The following is a 13,527-nucleotide window of genomic DNA, read 5'->3' as shown; positions in this document are numbered from 1 at the left end:
AATCATGGAGGGGGATGGTTAGGAGTCATGTGGGTTAAGAATATACATAGTGAAAGTTCGTTTTAAAGGGGTTGAGAAGAGTGGTATATAGTGAACTTTGTGGAGACATGTCGGGAGGTGAATTTGTAGACAATGAGTGAGTTTGGGGAGATTTGGTTTATTAAGAGGTGGAACCACTGTGGGATTTCCTTGGGCAATTAACGGTATGAAAAGAATTTTGATTTCTAGAGATGTACAAAGGAGATGCAATTGTCAAACAGTAAACGTTGATTCTATGGATGGATTAGTGGCAAGGGTGATTAATGGCATAATAAGAGAATATTTTATGGTAAGAAAGAGTGAGATGATATCGATATGAAATAATGAGATGTGGGTGTTGGAGCAATGAGAAAGTAACCGGAACACTAAAGAGTTAGGTAGAAGGGATAAGGAGTTGAATGGTTAATTGATTTTGTCGAGTGTAAAAGAAAAGAATAAGGGGAGTAAAACTAGGAAAATGTTGACCGGAGTTATGTGACATAAAAGTAAGGAATCGTCGAGATGTATGATACTATCACTACAAAAAGAATTAAAACAGGCGACCGATTTTGGCGACTGAAATCAGTCGCTAAAACCAATTTGGCGACTGAAATCAGTCGCCAAACATCAGTCGCGGACCTTAGTCGCCTTTTCTAACTTTGGCGACTAAAGTCGGTCGCCAAATTTGGCGACTGCCTAATCAGTCGCCAAATAACAAAAATGGCGACTGAAAAAATAGTCGCCAAATTGGCGACTGATTTTAGGTAGTCGCCAATTTGGCGACTGAATTTCAGTCGCTAAATTTGGTATTAGTCGCCAAATTTGGGTGACGTAGCAATTTTCACTGAAAAAATTTGGCGACTGAAAAGTGCTTTGGCGACTGAAATTCAGTCGCCAAAGCCCTTTTCAGTCGCCAAAGTTGCTGTATGTTTTTGTGGTTTTTTTCGTTTTCAATGCTAGCCAACCTGCATACAACACCATACATCAACCCAAATTTCATCGCCATACATCCCAAATTTCAACACACACAACACCATACATTTCAACCCAACACCTCCCATTTTCTCAAACTTCATTTCATATATTGAAAATGAAAGTTTTACAAGCTAAGCTATTCTAATGTTCAAGTCTAAAGTTCAAGTTTTACAAGCTTACATGCTAAAATCATCTTACTTGGAAGCCAACACCAGCTCCACTCCCCCCATGTGGACCATGCGGATCATTTGGATCGTAGTTGGGTCTAGGTCCGGGGTTACAACCTTGCCACCAATTCTCAAACATTTCCATTCTTTCCTTCATTTGGCGGAATTCTTCATCACGTTTGGCATCACGTTCATCACGCTCTCTTATTTGACCTTGAAGTTGACTAATAATTCCCGGTTGATACGTGTTGCTGGGAATTGTTGAAGTCGATCTCCTACGCATTTTCTCATAGAAAGCCGGTGTTGAACTTCCGGTACCATACACGTGCCCTTTCTTGAAGCCATCCACCAACTCATACCATATGTCATTATCCGGTTTTTCTGGATTGACGGCTTTTTCTTGTTCAAATGCTTCCTACAATATTAAACAAATAGTTGTAAGTTAATATGGTAACCACCTTATATACGACATTTTAAAAGAGAATAAATTAACAAAAATAAAGTGTTAGGGAAAACTTACATATAATTGCTTGTCTTTTGGCTTAGTCCAACTTCTAACCCCTTTGTGGTCAACCCGGAATGCGTGTCGAAAACTTGAGTTCGTCATGCGTCGCAATCGGCTTTGACTTCTTCTTTCCTTTCTGAATGAAAAAAAAAACATACATGTTAGAAAATCAACAAAAAATCTAACATAAAATAAACATGTTGCATTGAAAACAAAAAAAAGTGTGAAATAATAGACAAACTTACACCCAATACTTTATCCCAGAACGATCGTGAACCCGCGTAATGAGTAGTCTCGTTCACGGCGTCTACCTTTCCTCCTCTTTTGTTGAGGGATGCTTGCTTAGACTTCTTCTGAAAAGCTTCACTTTTGGTATGCTTTATTAAGCCTTCATACTTGTCACCTGCAATTACACATATGAAATCATAACTAATAAGTTACTGATATTATTTATAATATAAGAGAGTATATGCTAATTAATACAAATAACAAAACAAGTTAATTAAATACCTTTCATGTGCTCCGGTTCCTTCGGGCGCCTGATAACCTTCCAGATCACGTCCCGATATCGTCGAGTACCAACGTCATTGTACCTGTTACGGACATTCTGTTCTTGAGACGGTGACCAAGCAAATGATAGCTACAAAAAAAAAGCGACAAAATTTCATATTAGTATAAAATTAATTAAGTATAACCTTGGTTCTTAAAAAATTTATCAAAATTAATTATTTGGTTTCTAAAACAAAGAATTACGGAAAATATATACCCGAAAGTTATTGAACCACGCCTCTTTTTGTGCATTAGAAGCTTGTGTCCACGATGTAGGAATTGGACCCACGAAATTAGTCTTCGTGCTTTTCGTGACACCTCGTACCACGCAATCGTGTATAAACCTGCATTTATTTTGAACATGTAAAATTAGAAACAATTATTATTTTACAAAAAAAAAAAAAGAAATCAAAATAGTAGACTAATAAAGAATAAGACTTACCATAATCCCGCCGGCTCAAGAATCATCCGATGATCCGAAGTGTACCGTATCGGCACCCGTACTGGCTCGTCGGTAGCGTTAGTCTCCTCACCGTTACCGTCACCGTCCGTCTGCATCGGATCCTCCTGCACAAACTCCTCCTCCTCCTCCTCCGGACGCGTACTCTGTCCAGAACGTGAGCCGCCTCCACGCTTCCTACCTCGACTGCTCCCGACCATCATGCGATAATACAAATAAAAATTAACACAAATAATGATAAATGAAAATTATACAGACTTCTAAATTTTAATAATTTACTCTTGAGGAATACAAAATTATACCAATTTAATCATCTTCATCTCCAAACCCCTCGTCCTCATCCTCATCATCATAATCATCTTCATCTCTAAACCCCTCGTCCTTCCTCCTTTTCTCCTCCTCCCTTATCTTCCTCACCTCCTCTTCCCCCCTCCTCTCCTCCTCTTCTTCCCTTCTCTCCTCCTCCTCCGCCTCATCCTCCCCCGGAAGTCTCTCTTCCACATCATAATATTCTTCCTCTTCCATGTCTTCACCATCTTTATTCTCATGCTCATAGTTGATTTCATCGGGTGGAGACAAAAGTGTTTCATTTGAAACGTTTTCTTCTTGGAAAAAAGTTGTATCAACTTGTGACCGTGCCTTTGTCTTAAAGATTGCACACCACGCATTTTGATTTCTATCATTTGTTGTGCTTGGATAAGTAGCAAAATACACTTGATGAGCCTAATGTGCAAGTATAAATGGATCATACTTAGAGTATGTTCTAGTACGATTCACTTCTGCAAGCTTGTATTGTTCATGTACTCTCATTCCAGCCACAGAATTATCCTTCCAGTCAACCTTGAATAAGACAGTTTTATAAGCTCGGTCAGGTCCATTATAACTAATTTCAAAGATATCTTCAACTATACCATAGTATTCGTTGTCATCAAGAGAAGAAATAGTAACCCCCCCAATTGCACCTAGCCTTACCTTTACCGTGGTTGAATGTTTGAAAATTAAACCCATTAACCGAGTATCGATTCCACGTTTTTACCATTTTTGAAGGACCAAAAGACAAACTTCTTATCAAATCATCTTGAATATTCAACTCAATTACATGTTTCTGAAACCATGTTGGAAATTGGTCCTCATGTTTGTCCCAAACATCATCCTTACTTATATTAGGATTCCTCTGAATGAAATCATTAACAAACTGTGTTTCGTATGACTCCAAGAGCTCACAATTAGATAGCACGTAAAGGTGGGCACTATTATACTCCTTATCATCCAAATATCTTGTTTGCCCCTTTGATGAACACCCTTCATCATCTTGAGTTTGAAAAAAATCGGGTAAACTTCCGTCTATTTCATCCGGTTTCTCAACATTCAAGTTTTTTGCTTTGGTTTCTATATGTTTTTCAAAGTAAAGAGAACAAAAGTTTGCAATCTCTTCCGTTAAATAAGCATTGTATATAGAACCTTCCACCCTAGCTTTATTACCAATTTTTTTCTTCAAATGATTAAGAAACCTATAAAAGTTAATGATGAGTTTTATTAATAATAAAGTTAACATATAATAAATAGATTAGTTATTATTATTAATTTTAATTTAAAAGTAGCTAGATTATCTTAATTACCTTTCAAATGGATACATCCACCTATATTGGACGGGTCCCCCAACTTTGACTTCATATGGCAAATGAACTGGTAGATGCTCCATGGAGTTAAAAAATGCAGGAGGAAATTAAAGATCATTTCAAGCTTACACAATATCTGTGGTATTTGCTCTTCCAGACGAATCATATCATCAACAGATATTGAAGAGGCACATAAATCTCAGAAGAATTGACTAATCTCAACAACTGTATTCCAAACGTTTGTCGGCACGAGGTGTTTCAAAGCAACGGGTAATAATCGCTCCATGAATACATGACAATCATGACTTTTCAAGCCTTGCAACTTCAGCTTCTTAAGATCAACACATCGACTAAAATCTGTTGCATACCGATCAGGAAACTTCAAATTTTGTAACCACTCACACAATACCTTTCTCTTAGCTTTGTCGAGAGTGAAAATGGATATTGGCTTAGACCCGTCGCCGCGAATGTGTAATTTGGGACGATGACAAAATTTCTGCAAATCTTTTCTAGAAGCAATGCTATCACATTTTTCACCTTGTACATCCATGATCATGTCAATTAGTTGCTCAAAGAAATTCTTTTCTATGTGCATTACATCCAAATTATGTCTTATCAACATTGTCTTCCAATAAGGAAGGTCCCAAAGAATGCTTCTTTTAAACCAACCGTTTTTCAGCTTTTTCAATTCTTTAAATTCTTCTTCGGTACCATCAATAGAGGATGGTAAATCACATACCATCTTCCATATCTCATCCCTAGGCACTCGTTTCGGAGGGGCATCAAGCACCTCTTTAACTTTTGTGAAAGCCTTCTTGTTCCTCCTATGTGGATTTCCCTCTCGTAAGAAGCATCTATGACAATCAAACCAGCTTATTTTCTTGCTATTGGGAAGCCAAAATGCTTTACTTTCCTCCATGCAACAAGGACATGCTTTTTGTCCTTGTGTAGACCACCCAGATAACATACCATAGGTGGGAAAATCATTTATTGTCTACAAAAGGGAAGCTTTAAGTTGAAAATTTTGTTTTTTAGACACATCATAAGTTTCCACCCCAACTTCCCACAAATATTTCAACTCCTCCACCAATGGTTGTAAATAAACATCCAAATTACGTTTTGGGCTTTTTGGTCCGGGAACAATAAGTGACAAGAAAATAAATGGTCTTTTCATACATAACCAAGGTGGTAGGTTGTATGGTGTGACCATAACGGGCCAACAAGAATACTTCCTCCCAAAATTACCGAAAGGATCAAATCCATCCGTACACAAGCCAAGTCGTACATTGCGGGGTTCCTTGGCAAAATCAGGATACATCTGATCAAATCGTTTCCATTCTTCCCCATCACTAGGATGACTCATCTTCCCCGGAGCACGTGGGTTTTCTTTGTGCCATCTCATTTGTTCGGCAATGTTTTTGGTGGCATAGATTCTTTGAAGTCTTGGTGCGAGAGGAAAGTATAACAATTGGTTACATGCTATTGGTTTCTTACTCTTTTTGGCCCTCTTACTACCGTTGCCTTTTTTCAACACCAAAATTGTATCTCCTTCACTAGTCTCATATCTATCCGCCCCACAATCTTTACATTTGTCAAGCAAAGCATCATCTTTCCAAAATAGCATACATCCTTCAGGACATGCATAAATCTTTTCATGCGGTAACTGAAGACCTTTAACTACTTTTTTGGTAGTATATAAACTTCGGGTCATGATATTATCATCGGGGAAAGATTCCTCAAGGAACGAGGCAATGCCATCAACAGCAACAAATGGCATATTAAACTCACATTTCAAGGTAATTAGCCTAGAAGCGGCTTGTAACAATGTCATTCTGCTTCCTTCATACAAGGGTTTTTCTGAGGCTTTTAACATGTCAATAAAGCCTTTTGCTTGTGGGTGTGGCGGTTGTTCTTCAGAAATGGTTGTATGGTCATCACTATTAAAAATAGTGAAATCCATAGCATCAACAACCATCTCTCTATATGGGTTCTCATCATTTTGTATTTGATGGGTGTGAGCTTGTTCATGAACTAGAGAATATGCTTCTCCATGTGAAATCCAATTGTAATAATTTGGCTTAAACCCGTTTATAATGAGATGTTCTTCTACTACAATGTCAAGCTGGTATTTCTGGTTTTTGCATTTGGCACAAGGACACCTAAGTTTTTTGTCTACCAAGTCATATTCATGTTGTTGTTTAGCAAATTCAATAAACTCGCTAACACCCTTTATAAATCTACCGGTAGGACTTCTTTTCTTATTGGAATGGTCTAATCTTCCTTCATACATCCATGTACGTTCCAATCTCTTCATTTTAATCTAAAGAAGACCCCACAATAATTTAAACATTTTTAAAAAATAACAATAATATTACATACAAAGTTTAAACATTATACTCCACATTATACAAAAAACATATGAAAACAATATATAAATATTGTCAATAAGTAATCCATCTTCGAATGGAGTCCTTATCACTCCAACTTAAACCCGTCAATGTATGTTTCAAGTCACTAGCAAACACACTTGTAATTTATTAATGAGGAAAAAAATCGGCAGCATTTCCCTTCAGTTCTCCAAATACACATCTATGTAGAATAACTAATTACTCCACATATACATGTATTCAGAGAACATTAAAGGGATCGCCACCAAACTCATTCCTCATTAATAAATCACAAGTACGTGTTTACTACCTAAATGACTTGAAGCGTGCAAAGACGATCCCAAAATGGGGACTATTCAAGAATTACTCTAATGAGTAATTCTTGGATGAAATACTAAGTCAACATCAAATCAAACAACAACACAATCAAGTACTAAATTAATTAAGTCAATCAATAGCCCAATTCAACCACATAATAAAGGCTTTTATCCTAAAGTCCGTAACATAATTTGAACTAAAATTAGTAAATTTAAAAGGTAACTGGTAAGAGGAGGTTACCTAATCAAGTAAAAGCAAAAATGAAAAGAAAACAAGAAGCAACAGCTACCGCGACGGTGGTGCCTAGCGTAGCGGTGACAACCTGAAAAGAGAAAAGAAAAACAAAAATAACAAGGTTATTCAACCTCAATTCATCAATAACATGAATTATCAAACTAAATTTATCAAAATCAAGTCCTAAAGAAGGTTCCACTTGGCTAATAGCTAGTTTCACTTAATCCAAAAGACGGTTCCACTTAGCTAATTCCATTAATGCAAAAGACGGTTTCACTTAGCTTAATATTAATAATAATACGACGATTTCACTTAACTTAGTAATAATAATAATAATAAATATTATTAATTAAGACGGTTCCACTTAGCTTAATACTAATGATAATGAGACGGTATCACTTAGCTACCCAACACCATACACCACCCACGACCTACCCAAGGCCACCCCACGGCCTACCCACCCACGGCCCACCACAGTCCACCCCCGACCAACCCCACCCACGGCCGAACCCCCCCCCCATAACCCCATAACCCTAAACCTAAAGACAAACCTCATAATCATTCCCTTTTAATTCAAACACAAATTAAACTAAATCTAACTACAAATTAATCTAACATACAAACTACAAATAAATCTAACAAACTAACCACAAATTAATCAAACTAACTACAAATTAATCTAACAAATTAAACTATATAAACTGAAATTAAACAAAAAAAACTAACCTAATTGAAGAGGGTGGATGTGGCGGTGGAAATGGCGGTGGAAGGGTGGTTGTGTGGTGTTGTTCGTTGGTGTCGTCGCCGCTGTTTCAATCGCTCGTCCCTTTATTTTTTCCTTTCGCAAAGAGTAAAGTAGGAGAGAGGAGCGCTGGTTTGTATTAAAAAATTTGGTGACTGATGTTTTTAATTTGGCGACTGAATTTCAGTCGCCAAATTTGGCGACTACCCCTTATTTCAGTCGCCAAATTAAAAAAATCAGTCGCCAATTTGATTCCTTTTTTAAAAAAGACAGCCTGGTTTCTATTAAAACAATTGGCGACTGAAATTCATTTTGGTGACCGAATTTCAGTCGCCAATTTGGCGACTACCCAAAAATTAGTCGCCAAATTTAAAATATCGGTCGCCAAGTTTGATTCCCTTTTTAAAAAAGACAGTTACCAGATTGGCGACTTTTTTCAGTTGCCAATTTGAAAATCAGTCGCCAATTTGTCGACTAAATATATCAGTCGCCAAATTTCGGTCGCCTGTTTTAGTTTTTCTTGTAGTGTAACAAGAGTAAGTAAGTTAATGATTATACAGAAGTTTCAGGACAACATGATTAATTATGAGTTTCGAGGAATTAAGGGAGTAAGAAGTTGGTAGAATATCTGCATGATATGAGATTTTGAGTAGAGAGTTAGATGATGACACAATTAAGGATAGTATTGGGAAGAATATTGAGGTAGTGTTGTTGATGGATTTGATGTTCGTTATTTGGGATGCTAACCACAGATAGGAAATAAATCGTGATGTTTAGAGATGAGTGTAAGAGGTTTGATGCCCGGACAGTGGTCGTGTTATGGTTTGTGACTAGTGGTTAAGGGTGACGGTATATTAGAAAAGCAGCAAATCTAAAGAGGTTGATTTTGTAGGGACCAGATTGATAAGTATGGTTATGAAAGAGTATAAGATGTGGTTAAATGAGGCGGTTGTTAGTAGTTGAGTATTAATGGAGTGGCTACATTTGACAGAGGGTGATGGATATGCAAATGGGAGAATATTTTATGAGGTTTATATGAGTTAAGCTCGGGTGAGAGGTAACTTTTATCAGGTGGTAACTTACGTGATCAGGATTGACTGGTTGGATGTGATTACGGGTCTATAATATATAAATGTTTGTGTGAGGTTTTGACCTCACAAGACGTGGTATGGTGTGATTATCATAAAGTTGTTATTTGAATATTCTATAATGCATGTTGAGTACGCTAATCTAATTGAATGATATTCAAAAAGGTAATAATTTGAGTGATCTGGCATGACTGGCTATACTTGTATGTATTCATGATACATGTCAATCTGTGATATGGTAAGGGGATAATATTCACGAGGTTATTATCTGTTTAATTCATAAAATATGTTGTGTTATGATTTAGTAAAGTGGATTTGAGTAAGTTTTTCTTGTCTGAGAAGTTTTTCTGAGTCAGTATTTATGGGAGTTGTATGCAGTTGTGATGACTATCGATGTGGTTGTGGTGCCTCGGGTGGTGATCCGGGCACGATATTTAGTGTTGTGATGCGGGTATTTTCGCACTGCGGTGTGGCTGTTGGTGGCGATGTTGTGATGCCGTCACCGGTTGTGGTAGAGTAGGCGGGATGATTATGATTCGAGTTTTAAAAGTACATACCAGTCATACATAGATTGTTGTTTTGTTTGATGTTGCTTACTGTGAGTTTCAGTTTGTACAGATAGACAGTTGTTTTGTTATCGATGTTTCTTACCAGTTAAGTTTTGGAATGAGGGTAGAGTATGATATGAAAGAGATTTGTACATGTTTTCGTTGTTGTCATGGTATAGTGACATTCTGTTGATGGGACACAGTTGTGAGAAGTTGTTACACTAATTTTGATCTTGTTTTAAGATGAGGCATCGGTAGTCATAGTCATGGCAAGTGATTCGTAGAACATGTGTGGTAATGATCTGATATATGCAGGTGGTTCATAATCCTTTGTTGAGACAGTGAGTGTAGGGTGTTGAATAATAAGTGTCGTGTTAAGTTATGTATGAGTCTTGCGGTAATGAAAGAAAGGAACTTGAGGATCTAGTGTGAGTGTACGTAACAAGTGTGGATCGTGAGTTATGCTTTTGGCGATAAGCGTTTTATATAGTTTATATAGAGAGGTGTGTCATGTTGCGGTAATAGGGAACAAGTGAATTTTTGGGTTAAGCTAAGGATTTTGTGGTATAGGTTAGGTGGTGTGACGAGTGAAGTGAAGTATGAGAGTTGTTTAAGTAAGAGAGCCTTGGATATGTGCATGGCGAGTGTTTAGATTATAGGTGGTTATCTTTGACATGCGGTGGTGATGAGGATAATGAAAAGATATATCTAGGATTTAGTATTAGCGAGTTACGAGGACGTAACATTTATCTTAAGAGGAGTAGGATGCGATAAAAGAGATTTTGATGGGTGTGCATATGGTAATATTTTTGGAAGTTTGAGTCTTGATGTCGAATAAAAGGTTGATTCGTGTTGTGCTTAATTTTGTTAAAGGTCATGACCGTGCTTGTAGTAGTTCGATGTTTAGGAGTGTGAGAATATTTCACCAGTGTTGACAGTTGGATGATGATGTTTATGAGTGTCAGTAAACTTCGAGGACGAAGTTCCTTTTAAGGGTGGTAGAATGTAACATTCCGTTTGATGTCTATGAGTGTCTTGATTTTGGATTTGATGGTGGATGATACTATGGAGCTAGCAGCGTTAGAGGATAGTAGTTGGTTATGTATGGAGTTGGTGTCGTGAGAGATATATATGTGGTGGATACGATATCGTGAGTCATGTTAAGGAAGTAAACATAGTTGGTGGAGTGGGTGTTAAGAGTTCATGTTTTATGTTTGGTCGAGTTCTTGAGTTCTTAGTTATGTTGTTGTGTCTTGGTCGAGTTAGCATGGTTGTTTCATGTATGGGTTGAACTTCGGGGACGAAGTTCTTTTTAAGGAGGGAAGACTGTAATACTCCGTACTTATAAGTCTCTAGGTACTCTATCGAGTAGGCCTTACTCTGTCGAGTAAGGGTGAGTTACGTTTTAAAATAGTTTCTGACCTGTTGGGTACTCGATCGAGTAACTATGATACTCGATCGAGTAAGGGGGCACTCGATCGAGTACCTTAGCTACTCGATCGAGTAGCCGGTTTACGGGGAGTTATTTCTCGGGTTTTTTTAATTATGCGATTAAGGTATATAATACTTCCGTCATCATTCTTAAACACTTTTCAAAACCTAAATTACTGTCAAGAGAGAAAGCAAAGTACGTTCATCACTTTAATCGCATTGTTAGCAAATCCCGGAGTTTGGAAGGTCGGATGTCACCTTTCGTTATACCATTGAGATCCTTGTGTCGAGGGTAAGATCTATGTACCGTTTTTATAGTTTTTTTCTTAAAGTTGGTTAAACCCTAATATGGGGATTTGGGGGTTTTTGTGTAGATTGTGATTTGGTAGTTGTGGACAAGGCCCTCGGGAACTGCGTCCTCGGGATCCACACTAGGCATAATCGACTCGAGGTTCCTTCGAATCGAATTAATAAAAATTAGAGTCGCCACCAAGTTTTTTGGGAACTTGGAACCGTTCAAGTCAACTTTACACCTTTCATCGAAAAGCATAAAGCCAATCGACTACGAGTGATTAAAGATAAAGACTTGTACCCTATATCACTCGACTTGAATGACTCTCGTAATCCAATGACTCTCGTAATCCAATGGTGAGGGTACGTGTTAGGAAGCCCATAAGGACACCTAACCCCGCCCGTCAATAACGGCCTCTACTAAGTCAATTATCGGATTTCAAACAAGGTCATAGCTACTACGATATATGATATGCAAACATCGTTTTTAAAACCCTAACATGTGAAGTTTCTATGTCGATTTAGATGCAACTAAACTAACTTTGTCAAAGTTGTAATTTAGCATGTGGGTTGATTGATCTAACAACATATAAAACGAAGCAAACAAGGCTTAGGGGGAATGGGGGAGCCGTTGGGATCTACCCTATTACAACCTAGGCATTTCATGCCGACACAACAAGAAATTAAAGATACAACTCGATCTAAATACAATTGCTATATACAAAACCGTACATGACGCATCACACGGCCATTCGGCCTAGGAAAACGTGCACAAATGGGTGGCCCACGGCTTACATGACTCACGGCCTTGGGTCACTCCTCGTAATGTGTGCTTTCACTTAATATTATCGAATTAGACATAGGGCCACACACCAAAGCATGCATTAGCATAAATCGGGCCATGTTGCTTTAAACAACATGCGATTTACTACGCTCTTACATGCCTTGGGGCACAACCATCTAACCAAACAAGACTAAGGTTTTTGAAAGAGGTTTTGACTCGATAAGAGAAAACTAACTTGAAAATTACAAACAAACTACCAAACACGACTCGATAAACAAAGTAATTACAAGATACGAAATAACGAGATAAAGATGAGAAAATAACGAGAAAAGGGACTACAAGGACACGACCAAACACGGCCTACACGATCTAGCATACCCTAAACCTTAGGTTAGATTCTTTAGATTAGATAGATGATTGCGAAACGGGATAGGAAACAAGTTAGAAAACGAGTTAGAAACAACGTTGATCGATTGGAAGGATGTCGCGCGAAGGTGTATTCTACACACCCTAAGGGGTCAAATTAGGTCAATTTTGCTAATTAAATTAACTCATCGAGTGTTAATAAGAAGGTGCTAATCAAGCACTCTTATACTAGCGAGAAATTATGTGATAGAGAGAGATGTATTCAATTAAGTTACAGAATTGTTAATCGGTTTTAAAAGCTATGTCGATGTACCCTAAAGTGTCTAATTAGGTTATCAAATTGATCTAATGTCATCTAAATGAGTTATATGTTAACAATCAGAGGTCATACTAACATGTTACGGGTCCTAAGGTGGGTCGAATCACACGAGAGAAGAGAGGGGTCAAAAGCGAAGAGCGAAGTCAGAATTCGTTTTATTAATGCCCTACCTTGAACACGAGGATATGTAAATGAGACGGGGGTGTACGACCGACTGATGTAGCGGTTTTTTTCCCATCTCAAGTCAACGCGGGTGTTCATGGTGGTACTTTAACTCATACTCGGACTAAACTAGTTTCGTAGTTAATTAGAACAATCGATAAACAAAAAAACGATAAACAAACAAAAACAAACTATAAAAAGCAAACATAAAAAACGAAATAAAAGGGAGAAAGAAGAGGATTTGATGCACCCTCAACCTACATGTATCGTTGACACCATCTTGGGTCGTAATCGATGGTAGATTTTATCTCGAGAGGCCGTCGTCGACGAAGAAACAAAGCAAACAACACGTTTTTATCGAATCTGGACAGCAACTTTCAAACAGCGATTTCTCTCTCGTTTCATGATAAAAATTCGATTTAAAAGATGTTTTGAAAACTAGAAAGAGAGGAGAATAGAGATCTTAAAACAGTCCCTGCTCGTTTTGAGTTATTGGGCACGAAAAACGAGCACAAACAGAACTGGACAGACAGAAAAAGCCGCGAAAACAGAGTGTATAACACT

This window comes from Silene latifolia, chromosome Y, assembly GCF_048544455.1.
Source record: "Silene latifolia isolate original U9 population chromosome Y, ASM4854445v1, whole genome shotgun sequence".
Classification (NCBI taxonomy): Eukaryota; Viridiplantae; Streptophyta; class Magnoliopsida; order Caryophyllales; family Caryophyllaceae; genus Silene; species Silene latifolia.
The sequence above is the reverse complement of the archived record's forward strand: the minus strand, read 5'-3'. Positions refer to the sequence as shown.